This window comes from Micropterus salmoides, unplaced genomic scaffold (assembly GCF_014851395.1).
Source record: "Micropterus salmoides isolate LMB-PRFRI ecotype aquatic unplaced genomic scaffold, ASM1485139v1 Ms_hic_scaffold_21, whole genome shotgun sequence".
Taxonomy (NCBI): Eukaryota; Metazoa; Chordata; class Actinopteri; order Centrarchiformes; family Centrarchidae; genus Micropterus; species Micropterus salmoides.
The window spans coordinates 17,581,575-17,599,568 of NW_024041262.1; the positions used below are offsets into that span (position 1 = coordinate 17,581,575).

The following is a 17,994-nucleotide window of genomic DNA, read 5'->3' on the forward strand; positions in this document are numbered from 1 at the left end:
ATCTCAACAATGTAATGCAAAGCCCACAGAAAATACAGTGACCAGGAGCACAATGACCTGTCAAATAAGTCACTTCCTTCTTTAGCACCCCCAGGAGCTGCAGCCCAATCAAATCATGTAAAGCACAAACATGTAGCACAAGCAAGAGAAAGAAGATCAGTTCACTGTCTCAGAGTGGACTCATTCATCATATTACCCAGGGAGAAGTAATCTGTCACATTCCCCTAGATCACACACTGTTGACCAAAGATCAGAATCTAATCTCCAGGAAGTCAGGCAGCAGGCCCCCCCAGGAGACTAGAGGACCTGACCATGACCCGACTGAGGAGCCGCCGGGTCAAATTATCAACACGGCCTTCGGATGCTTTCACTGCGGTGGAGAGTAGTGAGAAACGTGGCCTCTGACCTGGATTCATAACTGCTGCTCAGCTGGGATCTCGTGAGTCCCAGTTCAGCACTTTCTTCTGTCTTATCTTTTATTCATTATTTTAATTTCACCGACAGCCTCCCACAGCCAGGGCTCCATCTTAGGTGGATAAGTGCTTATGATGTTGTTATTAACTGTAGAAAAACAATGGCTGCCATTTAAGTTATTGATTGCAAGCATGGGGTGCTCTGGTCTCCTCATGGAACACATACAATGAGGCTAAATTGGGAGTGGAAAAAATTATTCAGAGATAAGAGGAAAGGTGAAAGGTCATGTGTCTTATCTGGTATGGGAGTGTAATTTACATCACATTATGAAGAAATTATGGTAAGTTTTTTTGAAGGACTGCATCTTTAACACAATAAACAATCAAGGAATTTTTGTGTGAATGAAAAGAAGCTTCAAGTTTGAGGGGCATATGCAAAACAGTGCTGTGTTCGCACAGCAGCTTCCAATGAATAATTGATCAGGATGAACTTCGATGTGATGTGTCTGTAACTTATTATTTAACTTTAGAAATTGTATACCCTGATGAATTTAAATACTTCTGGAGACATCCTTATGTGTATTTCCATATTTTTCCTGCTATTGTTGAATATTTCTTTTTTTACATATCTTTGGAACAGTGATCCTTGAGTCACTTTAATTCAGTTTCTCCATTTTCATCTTTTGTGTAGCTTTTTGTGTCAGAAGTCAGATGTTTTTGTTTCTTGATATTGTTTGTAAAATATGAATATGTCTTGCTGATAGATTTTGAGATGTAGGTGTTAAAGAATTCTGACTAACAGAGGAAACTTATTGTAAGTAAGTTGTGGGGGAAAAAATCTAAGTGAACGAGAAGTCATGAAATTTCACTTTTCACTATTCATGGACACTCAGTGCTGTGTAGGAGGACAGGATGTTTTGGGGTTTCGTGAAATATGTGCCTAATTGGTTTCTCATCCACTTCCATCATGCCAATAATGTGGGTGGCAACTTCAGCCTTAAATATTTATATCAATCTCCTTTAGCAACTTAGCATCAGAACTGTTTTCCAGATAAGAGTCTTCCCATGCAACAGTCCAACTAAGAAGTGAAAATAAGAGAGAAACACAAGCATAATGCCGAAAACCGTGATACAATTGTAAATGTTAGATTTTGGCCCTTCACTTAATCTGACCTCTTCCTTCAGATGACCTTTTCATCACTTGCAAATGACGCCTGCTACCAATGCCTGCTCTTGCTCACCTCTTCACTCTCTTTATCAGAGCTGACACGCAGGCTCTCTACATGTGGACCAAAGTTCAATCTACTGTTAATCTTCCTTTTTTCACAAGTCAGACAGACCTGGAGGAAAGCAGTTGGTAATTAATCCAATGAGAATGTTTACTGTTTTCAGTGGACTGCCTCTGAAACCACAGTGCAGCAGAAATAGCTCCGATCAAAATCGACTCACAGAAAATTTAAGGAAAAGCCTTAACACTTGTATAAAAAGAAGAAAATATGTTGTGGGTAGAACTTTCAAGGCTATTTTTACATTTAAGGGGTATTATTACATTTTTAGGGTATTTTACATCTACATTTTGTTGCCCATTGACACCCCTGACATTTGTATAAGACACATCTGTAAAAATTTCTATGCTCTGGACACTGCATCACACTGCACTTCAAGTTGGTAAACCGCTATAAAAATGTGCCTTTATTGCACATCTGCGCAACATATAAATACAGTATGTATTTTAGTAAACATACACTCAGTGGAACTACCATGAGAGCCAATAGTGGCTCCACTATTGGAATGTGTTTCCATCAGAAGGCATCAACAGTGAACATAAAAGTTTGAGAAACATGCAACAAACTTGTGACCGACTGACAGACCGGCTGTAAATCATTTGGACACCATTAGGAGGAAAAATCACTTACAGGTGAAAATCTTGCATTTGTGAAATGGTATCTTTTTAGGACAAAGGTTCTGAAACTTTCTGGCTTGTGATCTCCTTAAACAAAGCTGCCTACTTGTGCCCACAGGTTGTAACCAATCTCCAAAGTGCCCAAAGAATGAATATTCTTCTCTATTTTTTTGAGTATTTTTAGAGGCTTGGTTAGGTAAAGCTAGTAATTCACACAAAATATTTTTTCTGCTTTCCTATTTTGTTAACCATTTCGTGACCCTTGCCCATTGGGGTTCCTGACCCATTTGGGGACCACTGTTTCATGTAGTGAGAAAGTTGTTCTTACCTCAAAAACCATGCAGTTTTTAGTTCTTCTAATTAGTTATCAAAATGTTTTGCAAAGATTTTTTAATACATACATAATCCATCAAATGAAGAAATAAAGGGCGTTAAAAATGAAGATAAGAGCTTTTTACTTGACAGTGCTGACATTTTTCCGAGTGGTGACTTATTATTCTGTGGCTCCAGCTTGGGGAATGCAATTAAATCATAACTTAATTGTTTTAAATCTATCACACTTAAGTCTGATTAGTAAACACTTTACAGCTTGTTAGCAGCCAACAGTGTGATTATATAAAGTTCCCGAATTATATGTCACTACTACGCGTCATTTTGGAGGTTAACAAAATGGTTGTGTGATGAATTTGTAATGTGTAGAGGTGTTATTAGTCGTTCATTTAGTGAATGAAAGCGACACATGGGATGTTCAGGGTTGCTTGTGATTCATTGTTCTCTGGTGACACTTATATTTTAAAACCTCCAGTAGTGGCCCAGCCCAGCAGACAGAAAATGATGATGATGATGATAATGGTACCCTGGACTCATATAAGTTGAAGTCACTGAGGTCTGAACTGCCAAGTAAGGAAACTAAGAGGAGCTCATTTGTTAAATCAAATTAGGCATGAGAGAAACTTTCTTTCCAGTTAAGTTGCCCCCTGCTCTCATCTTTACGTTTACTTGTCAGGATATGACCAAATCTGGAGAAAATCTTGAGTTTCACCCAAAAAAACAAACCTCTTTTTCAAATCCTGCAGTTGTGAGAATTCCAGGAGTAGCTCAACGCAATCAGAGAAATTCAGCTTTTCTCTGCAGATTCAACTTTGATGCTGTTGACACCCAGCAATGCACCGTCTCCACTCAGCGAACTGAAAAAAGTCAGCCAAGTTATTAAAGACTACGCCTTTCCATCTGTGACTATGTGTGATCATGAGGAGAAGCACCGCGGGCTGTGATGTTTTCAGAGCGGCTCCCTGTTTCGTCTTTAATTCCCTGCTTTCTCAAGGTTCTCCTGTAGAAGTATCGTAATCCTGTGCAGTAGCATTTCACACCTAGTTAACAGTCAGAGTTTCATCTCGAAACGGTGCTGAGCCTCCTGCCAGATAGGGATATGTGTGTGGATTGCGTGTTAGCCTATGACTGCCAAGAAAACGTGTGAATTAACAAAACGTAGGCTATTACTGAATCAGCTGGCTTACTGCTCCGCCGCTTAGGAGTGGGCCTGATACAAACAGTTTTAGAGAGGTTACTGGAGGGCATCCCAGCGGATCCATAATATTAACTTACCCGGTAGATTTTTAACTTATGAGACGCTGTACTTTATCTTCTCCCTGCTACATTATGCATGTTTCCACAATAATGAAGGCTTGGACAAATTCTGCAGGCTTAACAGACAGGCAGTCAGGTTAATTCTCTAAATTTAGGGTGAGCATAAAGAGGTCTCCTTTTAATACAGAGGATTGATTGCATGGTATCTTAATTTTTAAGGTCGAGGCCAATATGTTGCCTATCCCAACGAAGGATCCCTTACACTGTAATTGTAAGTGTGAGGTTTAGCATAAATTATAATAATTCATCTGTCCGTTTCAGTATGCTCAGGAAGTAGATTGTAGCAACAACAAAAAACCCTGGTTTAATAATAACTCTACCTGCTTGGCCACATCCTGAGAAATGGAGGGAAGGGGAGAGATCAGCACATCTATCTTGCAAAGTGTAAAAATGTCTCTGGTTCGCCAAAGATTCATACTGGCAGGTGCTGCCTGCACAGATATAAAACTCAAGCTCTAAATTAACTTGGCAGGGATTATCCAACAAAATGATAGCTGTAGCGATGAAAATAACATTTGTACAAATTCCTTGTGACCCGGGCCAGGTCGGAGTGTGATCTCTTCCCTGCCAAAAAGTCTGAAAAATGCAAACAGCCTTGCAGGTGCGTCTGACGCTTCTGCTGGACATTTCGAGGCTGTCTGGTAAACGGAACTCGATGTTGACCTTTGAACTCTAACAGATGTGCAGCTAGGTGGCAAGTGCTTGCAAGTTTTTTTGTTTACCAGTCTGAGCTAGTTACACAGCCGCCTCTTGCTTTGGTTAAATGAACCCACTGCTGCTTGCACTCATAATCACCAACTAAACCAGGCGTTCCGTTACAGTACTTGGAAGATGGAGAAAACAGAATCTAACTTGTCTGCAGTTCAATGATGAGACAGAAAAGTGGTCAGTGTTGTGAAATGACATGAAAAATCTCAGTGCTTTGTGGGTCAGTCAAAAAAAACACTGCAGTGAGAAAAGGTTGTGGGTGGTACTGAAAGGTTTCACAATTGCTCATATAAAAGGAGTTGCTGGAGGTAATTGCAAAATGAACAGATCTCTCCCTGGTGCTGTATATTGTCCTCATAGGCCATTAGAGTGACATCTGGAAGACAGATACAGTCTGTACACACACAACCACTAATACTGGGTTTTTCTGCTAACCTAAGGGATTCCATGTCAACACATGAAAGCATTCATGAGCCAGTGGCTGCGTAAATATAGATTTTAAAAGTGAGTGTGTGTTTTTTCTCTCTCTCTGGAAATGTATCAGTGTTTATTTGGAATATAAAAATAAAGTGTGAAAATTGGATGAAAAAAAACATTTCTTTTGATTTAAACTTAACTTGGGAGGATGTTTATGGTGTTATAAACATCCCTTATTTCCCAACCTGTCCTCACACCTGAGCCAAAAAATGCATCCTTTGTCAGTGTCTTCCAAAGCGATTGTTACAAAACCAATTTCATAGATTCTTTTCTCTCCTATTATTATTATTCATCTTGGGGGATATTCATGTCATAAGTTTTGGAACTACCATTCCTATAATGCTTTATGGAATATAAACAGCTAGTATAATTTATTACCTATGGGCTGCAACTTGAGCCCTGCTATTTTTAGCCTATATTTGTCTATATTTGACAATTTGGCACCATTAAAGGTACAGTGAGTCATTACTGCTGCTAACTTCTGTTGCCCAGTTAGCTCAGTTAGCCATGCAGCTAACTTCGTAGTCCTTGTAGCTGAGTGAATGGGCACCAGAACTGGAGCCGGGTGAGTGGGTAAGAGAACCATGCTCAGCAGCCTCGCTGTGAACCAAACAAAGCCTCCGAGACCAGCGGAGGCCATTTTGACAACAGGGAATACAGTACCGAGGTGTGGCTCAAACCAGGACTCTGACACTGGGGACTCCAAAGACACAGTGGGTTCAGGCAGGGATAGGATCAAGATTGAGGTCGGGCATCAGAGAGGCAGCAACAGCACATCTTGAACAAGAATATTTTCATATCTAACTCTGTGAATTACGGGGTTATTTCAACCAAACCAGAGTTAGTGATTGTTGGAACAGTGGAAAGACTAACCTAGATGTCATGTTTGAATGACGTGTGTTTTACAATGAGTTAATAAAGCAATTAGCTTGATAAAAGAGAGAAACCTGAATTCAGAAGGTTTAAGGTTATATTTTTTTATTTGATAATGAAAGTAGGTGTAAGATTTTTTTCTTTCATGACATTTTAGTTTAATTGGTTTGTTTTACAAAGTGGTATTAAGTATTACGAGACAGGGCGAGCGGGGCTAGCTGGTTAGCATGCTAACTTAAGTAGATATCTCTGCAACACAGTGTTCTCAGTGTCCTCTTCACAATTGATAATGTTAGTTCTTTTTTAAATGTCTTAAATTAAACTTTTTACACACTGTACCCTTTAAAAGTATGCTAATATTACCTGTTAGCAGTTTATGTTTGCAGTATACTTATGAATGTACAGAAAAACTATCACTAGATTACTTTGATATTGAAGGAAATTTAAGGACATGATGATTCTCAGGTAAGTCGTTAATTTGTCAGAGATAATAATATGCTCAAAATGTGTGAGTCACAATGAATCTAAAAATATGTCTGTGTATTAAGGTTTGACTTACACAGGGGGGAAGCAAGTTTGATGTATCGGTTGCTGTAACCAATTGCTTTTACGTCACACAGCATCTTTACTATATGTCTCTACCTCAGCTCTTGTAAAAAATGTTTAAAAGAGTTAAAAGAGTTTACTTGAAAATTTGATGAAAGCCAAAAACAATGAGCCTTAACTATACATTATTTTTCAACAATTGTAATGCTAATAATGAAGAGATAAGACCAGTAATGTACATAGTAAACAGGGACATTTACATAATTGTAAACACAATTTTCTCTGAATAAGTAATATCCTCACACCACACAGTCCCATAAATCAAACTACTTGCTGCGAAAGGCGGCTGTTCCCATTTGCCAGACTCCATCTATACATAACAACTGGGTGCAGATGGTTAGGGAAATAAAAGCCAGTTTAGTTTCCCATGCATCATTAATACAAGCAATGACCCCCAACTTGGCAGCAGCACACAGCAACTCCAGGATGCCAGATTTCCCTTCATACTCAGCACATCAAAGTCCCAGCACGATGTCCACATTACACACATGTCTCATGTTATTGCAGAAAAGTGTCCTACAGGTATTTTAAAAAAAACATGGGTCACACACGGGGTAAGTGACACACTTCTTGAAAACATGTTGGTTTTAATATGTGAGCTGTTGTTTTCATTTTGTGTTCTCACATATGTTGTAATTATTGCTTCACAAATACACTAAGAAAAAGTGTGAACATGTGTGAACATGTGTGAACACGTTGTCCCAAGGCAATACAGTATGGCAGCTTATTAACCATTTCTCATCTTTTTTAAGTTTGCATCTGAAAATAATTGTGTCCACTGGTATAAATTTACAGGCACATTTTTATTTATTACATTTTTTTAAGGGGTGTGTCTGACTTATAAATGTCTCAAGTACTGCATGTAATGACGGTAAGACAAAATGACTCTTAAAAACTTTGGATCTTACAGACTATGACAAGATTGACCACAACCGGAAAGAAAATGAAGCATGCAAGACGGCACCACACTTTCCTTGTTTACTAGAGCCAATAACATTGTAGAAAAAAAACTTCCATGCAAGTCATGCAAGAGATAAAGCAGATTAATGTCTATCAGCGTGTTAGCTTAATTACTGGAAGCTCATCAGTCACAATGACAAATAACCTCAGACCACTGCTTCAGACAGACAGCATCTTCTGGAGTGGTTGCTCCTCCACAGCCACATAAATCCTGCCCAGTGATCCACTACTCTAATCAGGAATACATAACATAACTTCGTTCGAGGACCCATCCATCACTGGGCTTCTGCATGCACCATTATTTTCAAAGTCTAACTCCTGCATTTCAGCGCAGCCAGGGAGCAGCCAGAGACTCTCTCTAGTACAGATCATTCAGTCTAAAACTGGAGCCTGCTGTCACTTAGATGCACAAAAAACAGCAATCTGTCTATGAAACATTTATGCAACAAAGGGTAACTGGTGACAGGCGTGAAGCTAAAGATGGCATCTTTAAGAAGTGACATGTTTTGATAGGCTATTGAATAGCGTAGGACTTAACTTTTAAATAGACACACTGAACAAAACAGCATCTGACAGTTTGTTTGTGCTGATGAAAAAGCATTATCTGCATGCTGATGAGGTAAGTGTGTGTATGCACTACAGCAGTTTCAGGATGTGCAGTATTTAGTTTGTTAACCATCAAAATTAAACCACAAGTAATAGGGCCATAAACAAATGTTAGTCATTACCCAAAGCCTGAAGTGACTTTGTAAAATTGCTTGGTTTGTCCAACCAACTGTTTAAACCCCAAAATATTAAATTTACAATGACACACAACTTAGAAAACCTGCAAATCCTCACATCAGAGAAGCTGGAACCAATGAATGCATGGCATTTTTGTCGATAAATGACTTATAACACTTAATTGTTTATCAAAAATATTTTTATTTGATTTCATTTAATCATTGTGCACTAACCAATAATCTCTACGCACAGAAGGACTATGGTGACTATCTGATCCTGTGAGGTCATATTTCAAAACATGCCCAAACTCTAACAGCAAGGCTACATTACAGAATGGCTAAATGCCAAGTACAGTTTATGAATGTGACCCTGTTTTGTGTTAATGTTGCCTGCATACATATGGGTTGAGTGTCCATGTGACAGTCTGCGTGCCCTCTGCCCCAGCAGCACAGCGGACCCTGATGCACACTTGACACTACGCTTCCTGCAGGAGTGACTGAAATAAAGGACCCCTAAAAGAGAGGTTAAATGCTTCATTTGACAAACACAGAGTGCTGCTTCAGGCTCTAAGGCTGAAAAAGGAAATGTATCCCAAAGAAGAGGTGGAGGGGGAGGTGTCAGAGTTATCAGAGCAGGGCCAGAATGTGTGAGTCACTGGGAACACGAAGGAATGCAGGCCATCTAAAGGACTGGTTAGTGGTTTTTGGGATGAGACACTCAGGCTCTGGGACAGTCAGTTGCCCCGCCTGGTTCAAAATGTCCTAGACAAGCCTGTGTTCTCACAAAAGACAAAGTGGAGCAAAAGGAAGTTGGCAGCAAGCTAGGCCATGCAACACACTGTTGGATGGATGAGATTTCAAGGTAATTGTGGTGAATCATTACACAGCTGGGGCAAAACATGAATCAAATTCCATTTGCTATGATTAAATTAAAACTGTGTGTAAATAAAAGAGCACCAGCATGTTGAATCTGTGTGACATTAAATGTAGGATGGCAGAACAATTCACATGAAAGTCTTCATCTGGACCCCGAAGTTTTTCAGCTAATACTGTAAAAGCTGCTCCGATGCACAAAATTCAATGTGCAAATTACACAAAGACAATCTTGTAACAACATGATGGTCAAATAATGCCTGCCAATTCCCAACCCTCCCGACATTCAAACACACACACACACACACACACACAAACTAAAACAAGAAAAACTTGCTTCATCTTCTGACTCATTCTAATCCAGTCTGTGGTTCTATATTAGTCCAAACATGAGGATATGTTTCATCACTCTCAGTGTTTGTTTACCTTAAATCCATGAATCTGAAAAGGGCAACAGTGCAGTGCATGTTGGATGCCAATTTCTCCCCAGTTTTCTTGATGAAGTGGCCTTAATAAGGGCCATTTAAATTGAGTTCCCCGAGATTCCTTCCGCCATTTAAATTGCTTATCTTCCCTAGAGAAATCTCCAACAAAGATTTCAATAACAAAGGCATTCCCTCTTTGTCTGTGTTGCAACAATTCAGAATTTACAGCAGGTCTATTCCTCAATGAAGTATTTTCACTGGAATCTCTAATGAAAATCAATGATGGAAACTTCAGCCTAAAGGCTGCACTTCCTACTGTGATCACATTTACATGTAATCAAAGTCTGGTGAAATATTCATCAACGTCTTGTTTTTTCATAATTGATGGAAGAGTTATGATATAAATATTGTTCATTCATCTGTCGGTCTTTCCACAAAAGCCCTGCTTCACATGCACATTTGACAACATGTGGCAGTGTGATTCATCGTTCATGAACTTTAAGTTCTTTTAAATACTTCATCAACCCACTACAAAGACCAAAGTTAACTGCTGCCTCTAAATCAAGAATGATCAGATAGAAATATTATAAGTAAACTTATTTCGGACAGAGTAATTCATCAAAGTGCTTCAGTTGCTTCACAGAAATCTGTGGTGGGAGAGATGAAATGACCTCAAACAAAACAGAGTGCCTGCTAGAGGCCGGGCACACTACACCCTGTCGTGGCATTTAAATCATTCTAATCATCCATCCCACTTGCTGTATAATAGTAAATTGCAGAGAGAAAGAGAATCCCCACCACATTTACGACGCCTACGTCTCCACTTCCCACACAGATGCTGTGTCAACTTGTAAGCTACACACTGAGCGTGCATGTCTAGCCATGCCATGTAAACATTATGCATCACAGTAATTTTTTTTGCCTGTTATTATCTGATTAATTGATTATTTGTTTATTCTATAAAATGTCAACAAAAAACTGTGAAAATGCTCATCAAATGTTCCTCACAGCCCAAAATGACATCTTCAAATTGCTTGTTTTGTCCAGTTAACAGTCAAAACTCCTCTAATAGTCAGTACAAATCAGAGAAAAGCGGTAAATCCTCGCATTTAAGAAGCTGGAACCAGAGAATACTTGCCATTTTTTGATTGATAAATGACTCAGACATTAAAATTGTTGATTTGTCATTTGACAAATTGCATTTTAATCAAAAACCCTTTTTGTTACTCTGCACATTAACCTATTCAACTTAAAAGTAATGAGGGGAAGACGGAGGAGGGTATGTGATATGCCCGGAGGATATGTCTTAAAGAGGTGGCATTATGCTTTTTGGCTTTTCCCCTCTCATTTATTGAATTATATCTCTTTTTTGTGCATGTAACAGGTTTGCAAAGTGAAAAAGCCCAAAGTCCAGCCCAAAGGAAGTTCCCATCTCCCACAGAAAGCTCTGCTCTGAACTGCCTGAAAACAACTCATTTGTAGTTCAGCCCTTCACTTCCTTTCATTGTGACGTCACAATGAAAACGCGTCATAAAGCTTGCCAAGCAGCTAGCGGGGTCAGGCACGCCCTCAAACCAAGCTAGTCTGAGCGGACTCGACTCGCCTTTGTTTGGTTTTCCATTGTAGAAATGTTGTACCTGTACCTGCTTCCAGGTACTTTTTTTCGTATCACCTCACCTCCATTGAGGTTCCAAGCGAGCTGAGAGATACTAAAATGTAACGTGAAAACACGACAGACTGCTGACTGGTCAGAGAGAATCGTCACTATTCACTGCATCATCATTGCGTGCACCAGACAGAGGCCAGCAACAGAAAGTTTTATATTTTACAGTTTTCGTATGGAATTTCATTAATGGGTTTTCATACCGCTTATCTGTCTTTACATTCTGAGGAATGTTGAAACGTTTTAACTTAAAAAAGAGAAAGCTGTGTGGATCGCTGGTGTGTGTGTCGCATTGAACATTAAGTTGCGGCAATTGTGTGTGGTGTCGCTATGACGACAAGCTACGTACTATCTCTGGGTACTATCTGCAATGGAAAACGGAGCAGGGCCGAGTAGAGTCGAGTCTATCGATTTGCACTATATAGTAGCATTTTTCGGCAAGGCAACATAGATCGTCAGAACACAGTTCAACGTTTAGTCTTAAAGACGATGCAACTCCGACTCTGTTTGGGCCTGGAAATTCACAATCGAGTCTATCGATTTGCACTATATAGTAGCATTTTTATTATTATGTTTAAAATAAACACGGCAATGTAACTTCACAGACTGTTTAAGTGTGGAGTTGTTGTAAACGTTGGCTAACACAGCTAAAGTTATAGCTATAATGCTAATGTTACACCTGATGTGAAAGCTACTGAGCAAACGTTCAAATTGTTTGGCCAATCTTTATGTAAAATTTTGTTGAAATATGATGATTTTTGTAGTGGTTTATGGTAAGATGTGGAACAATGATGTGTGGTTGTGGACTTGTGAGAAACGTTTACCATCTGCTAGATTATGGTCTCAGTCTGAAGCGGCTTTGTTTTGGATCACACTACCTTGTTTCTTATGACCCGCCCTTCTCTGCTTCTGATTGGCTAGTAGTCCTTACCTGGGAACTGCGCATGTGCAACTCCCAACAAAGATTTTGTACAAGTAAGATGCATCACTCTGTAGCTCAAGGGAGGAGCGTACAACACATAGAGTGAAAAGAGGAGCTGCAGCAATGTGCAGTATGAGAAAAATATGGAATTTTTTGAAAATTAAACCATGTAATCATGTTCTAGTGCAACCTCTAAATAAGAGTTTGAACCTGAAAATAAGCATAATACCACCTCTTTAACCATTAACCAAAACTTATCAGCCCTAAAGCGGCAGCATAGATGTTTATGTTTTGAGATGCATTTAGCTGTGAAAAGAGAATGAGTTAACTGTTATAAGTTTAGGAGTCAATTAAGGATGATGTTGTGTGAACAGCTACTTTGATTGCACCTCAGATCCTGAACATGCTACTCTTCATGACATCTAATGTTATGAATGACATGCTTCTGTGTGTGTGCGCAAAGAGGCAGAATATCTTTTTTTAATCAAGCAAAGCAGAACATGTCTCTCATGGTGATCCATCGGTCCGACATCATCCAGTCAGTCCCATATTTGCCTTGCAGCAGTCTGTGGTCTATCTGTGAGTCTCAGGTAGCCTAGGACAAAGAGAAGAGAGGACCACTCCGTGCCTCCTGAGGCTTCCCCCGCTCTCATTGGTCAGCAGGAGATCCTTTTGTTTTGGTTCTCACTGTTGAAGAGCCTAACAACGCATCTCATGAATGGATGCCAAATATTCCTGCACAGCCGCGAAGAAAATGTGACAAAATCTCTCATTCTGATAGTTTAGAATAAAAACAATCGCTCATAGAACTGATGGCGACGTCATTAGATATTCCCGATTGATTACAGCTAATCTCCCCCGATACTCTTCCACGACATGCGAGTCCACATGCTGTTAACTCTGCAAGCAGCAGCTCTGTCTACCTTTTTAAACCGAAGAAAACTGAGTCAACTCTTGAGTTAGATTAGAATACATAGTGACCCATTCATTCTATACGGGCAGCGGGCGCCTCTCCGCTGAAAGGAGCCCGTTATATTGGCGATGTCTCCGGTTTTATACAGGGCACACACAGTCAAATCACCCAAAAAAAACTTTTCCATTTCTGCAGCCGCTCGCTTCAGAGAGACAGCCTGAAAACCGACTGCATGAACTCCAACGACACGGTCGCGATAGAGACAATGAAAAGGGGGATGCACTGCCAGAAATCAAAGTGCACACAGCTGAACGGCGAGGAAAAAATATAATGCTGAGTGAAATAAAACCTACCATGAGTTTCTTCTTGCTGTGCTCACACTACCACTCGGATCAAACAACTTCTCGTTGCCGGCTCATATATTTCCATCCCAGTCACAGGATTAATGGCATTTGTAAATCCGTGTAATTATTATTTCTTCCTCCGCTGGCGGTTACATGTGAGGAAGTTGTAGACTGTCTGTGACAGCTTCTCTTTCTCTTTTGCTTCTCTCTCAAGCTCCCGATATGACCGGTGGGAGTCAGACTCTCTCTCTCTGTCTGTCTCTCTCTGTCACTAATGGTGGGGTGAGGGGTGAAGGGGGAGGAAGCCAGAGTCTCTTAATAAGAAGAGCTAGGTCTATATTACTATACAAACAGGAAAACGACCTTTACTACAATTTCATAGGAATAAACATCATAAAAACACATTTAAAGGGTCAGACTTATTTTTACATATTTCTCACTTACCCTAAATATTATAGCCTACAGCCAAGCATATAGTATTGGTTTAATTTGCCCAGGTTTTTATACATCAGTTTCAGATTACCGACTCCATCCCAGTACAACGGAGGTAAATGGAATTTAATCTGTGGTGCTCACAGTAGGCCTATTGAAAGATTACATTTTTAAAAATTCAAGGGACATCCCAGAGGTCTATTGTTAGTGAGGCTCATGCCATATAACTGCAGCGTTCCTGGCAGCATGTCATATCCCTCTCCCTCTAATTAAAAATAAAAGCAACAAGCACAAATGTTTCACCCATATTAGGACCATTGCATTCCTAGAAAGTGCTTGATAATTTTTTTACTACATCTACAGTACACACTTTATACATGCAGCAAGATTGTAATTTACCAACCCAAAAAAATTAATAGAGATAAAAGGTAGAAATTGCATACAGCACACATGAATTAATCCCATGAAAGTGTTCACTATGGATTATTTATTTAACCAAATTGTTTCTGGAAAAACACTGTTTTGATGGTGATAAGTCTGGAGATAGTTTTGTATTAAGAATTATTACTTTATTTACTACATTGTGAAAAAATCTCATGAAATGAACAAAACCAATAGTGTGTTAATCTATCTCTCTACTTCCCGGACCTGTCTTTGGCCCTAAGCCCCAAGTCCATTGGTTCCTACTGAGGATGTAAATCCTCCAACAGAACACAAATATATAGTGTAATTTTTTAAAAGGATAAATAATTTGTTAAAACAACTGGGCACTGCACAGAGGAATAAGTTATATCAGGGTTTGGCTACACAGGCAATGCTGTCAGTAGGATTATGTCATTTTTGTTTTTGTTTTTATAGGATCTGTAATGCCTCGTGCTTTAAAAGGCAGAAAGCTCAGATACCTCAAAACACAGAAAAAATTTAACCAAAACTATCGTCTGGAGACCACTGTGGGTTAATGAGAAAATAAGCCGTTTCTAATTTGGGTGAACTGACCATTTAAGCTCACCATTAACTGATCTCATCTACAGCTCCTGCGCAAAATGCACTATAGGTCTCTAAATAAATATGAAAACACCATAAACCTATAATTGCCCAAGTCTCTATTGGACCATCATTGTATTATTGAGGTGCTCTTTCCTCAGAGAGTGTATAGAGGGGTAGGCAGGTGGCAGTGGGGGAGGGAACAGATGCCACCTACACAGCTGCTGCTCACTGGCTGCTTATTCAAACCATTAAGGCAAAGGAGGATTTATAGGAGGCCACATTATGTCCGTATGGTTGTATGGTTTACGTTGCTCTGCTTTAACCTTACAGTGAGTTAGTGGTGTCAACAATATTATAATATAACTGCTAATGCTCAATATTTAGAGAATTTAGACAATAAAAAGTTGTTTGCCTTCCAGACAAAATAGATATAAGAGAAATGCACTAGGGAAATTTCACATTCATTTATATTTTTTATTTATTAACCTTTATTTAAACAGATGATCTCACTGAGATTAAATCCTCTTTTTAAAGAGAATAGCAGCACATTGACAGAGTAGAGTTAACAGACATGTTCATCAAACACACCCAAAAGCATTGGGTTTCTGTGTCTGCTGCTGAAACACCACACAAACACAGACCTAGACTCTTGCATGAGGGAGATGAGTCTTCATGACTCATACGGAAGATTCAGCAGCTACACAAATCGAAGCTTGACCGCGGTGTAGCCACATGCGGCCTCAATTCTGTCTGCGAGAGGCAGTTGTGCTAAGTGCATGCTCAGCAGGGAAATATGTTGTATCATGTTTCTGTTATGCCACCAAGGGTCTGTTACTGCTTTCGCTGAGTCAGTCATCATCATCATCACCATCACAAGCATCGCAATGGCAACCATTAAGCTTTCAGTTGCTATTTTCCACATGCTAGTTTCAAAACCCTCCAACATTTTTGCAGTATATACCCTTTTGTTTATTGCAATAAACAACTAGCCCGAGGGAGGTTATAGATTTTCAAGAATTTCATCTTCTCACGCAATATGAATTCTTCTGACTGGCCGCTGTATATCTGGCCCGAGGACAATATCAATCTATTTGACTAGGAAGACTGTTTACAAGTCCTCAAAGCTTCTGATGGCAACAACGGTGATGATGATGGTGATGATGATGATGATGGTGAAGTAATTGCGTAATGGCTGGTTGTCTCCACAGCAAGTCATCCAGAGCACATGAGTCACCCTGCCTGCAGTGTGCCCCACGTCAGACATCTGCCTCTGAGCTATAGCCTGTCTCAGCCTCTGTTTCTGTGAAAGCCGTGTGGAAATAACCGAAAAGGAAACAAATGCAAAAAAAAAGTTGCTGGTCTTGTGTGGCCTCAGCTTAGAAAACCACATACCATCATTTATTTTGTTTGTTTCATCATGCATATTAGGAAGGCCACAGTAGGAAATATGTGAGTTCCAATGAGTGCCAGTTCCACAGAAATGAATTACCAGATATTTGGACCAGGACCTCAGGTAATACAGTTTGGCCATGGCAACCAATTGCTTGTTTTGTCACACACATTCTAGTATTGCTCTCTCAAAAACGGCATGCCCAAGATCAAAGTGCTAATATTTTGCATTAGGCTAGAAATTTGTATTTCCTTTTTGTGCGTTATTTATTACTATAACTGTCAAATCATCACTGCACAGTATTGGTGGCCAGCAAATCCAATTCATAGTGTAGCAGTTTTCCACTGACCTACCGGATTTTCTAACCTCCAATTTTGATCAAAGAACCACAAAATATTCAACGATGTTAGGTTGTCTCAGGTTTTATATGTCCTTTAAATTGGAGCTATTTTGTAGTTGAATCAAGAATGACTCTGTAATGTCACTGGTGTTCATGAGAGTAGCATCCATCCCAGGATTTGTGATATTAGTTTCTATCTCACTTGAATTAAGAGGAGACTACTGCATCCACCCCTATTTATATCTGGAGAAAGAAACACAGCGAAGAGTCTCTGAGCGGAGCGAGACCCCCCACGGTTCCTCTGTTAAGGAGTATTTTCACGAACAGCGCACCACTGTCGCCTCTAACACAGTTTCTTTGAGTTGTTTGTATTATGCATAAAGGTGAGAGATTAAAATGTTGCAAAGAACCCAGCAGGTCAGTCAAATGAGATTAGAAATAATAGCTTTTACACATGCCAGTTAGTGAGAGGGTTTGGAAAAGATGCCTGATAAAAATCTTACAGGGGATTTCTAAGGTACAAGTGAAGTTGACTTTATGCTTGAATGATTTACTATTTCCACTGAATAGAATATGTTTCCAATGTTTGGTTCATGAAAATGGGTTGACATGTCTTTATTTTGTCTTCAGTGCAAATGTGTTTGTTGCTAGGTGTGGTTTGAGGTCCCAGGCGCTCAGGTAGCTGCTGCCGTACAGTTCTTTCCAGCCTAAGCATAACTCATCTTTTTTTCCATGTTGTGTATGTCAAGGCTGAACAGTAATTACAGAGCGACCCTAATGATATTTGTAAAAGCTATTCAGCACCACTATAAGGGCTGAACAAAGATCTTGGAATGCAATTTCAGAGACAGAAAAATGGCTTTATTCATCTTTAACTGAAAAAAATTAAAAATACTGCTGATAAGATATGGATTGGTACAAAAAGTCCAACATATACTAAATAATATCATAGAATATTGCTGTTAGTTAGATGATGAGAATAGTTTCAGAAAAATAACAGATGTGTCGAATCTCTTTGACTTTGTCCCTATCATCTTAACCAAATAAAAACTTTTCCTTAAAAAAATTCAAAAGGTCTCTTTTTTAACCTGTTTCATTTACAGTAGCTCTTAAAGTATCTCAATTAGCTTTTAAAGAATGAGGCTGACATTATTCTACATTTATTAATTCCTCCTGAAGATGACAATCTTTTAAATCAGGTCACCAGTATATAGTTTCAACGTATTCAATTTGTTTCCCCAACAATATCCGCTCTTCCAGTAAATTATATCAAATATACCAAATAAAACATGATTATCGCTTTGTATGGTTATGTTTAGGCACTCACAACACGGTTATGATTGGTCAAAGAGTGTGGTCTTCGTTGAGTATTTAAAAAGACAAAAGTGACATGAAG

The 17,994-nt window shown here is 39.3% G+C and overlaps 1 protein-coding gene across 3 annotated transcripts in view; it reads right to left on the reverse strand.

The window, feature by feature from the left end:
* Nucleotides 1-13,673, reverse strand: part of LOC119916242 (carbohydrate sulfotransferase 15-like) — a 38,332-nt gene extending 24,659 nt beyond the window's left edge. For 2 of the 3 annotated variants that reach the window (XM_038736182.1, XM_038736181.1), the window contains exon 1: nt 13,459-13,672. The gene's annotated coding sequence lies outside the window, so the exon portion shown is untranslated. Of the gene's footprint in view, nt 1-13,458 lie in introns of all 3 variants that reach the window. The other variant, XM_038736184.1, reaches the window with a different exon arrangement.
* Nucleotides 13,674-17,994: the final 4,321 nt, after the last annotated feature.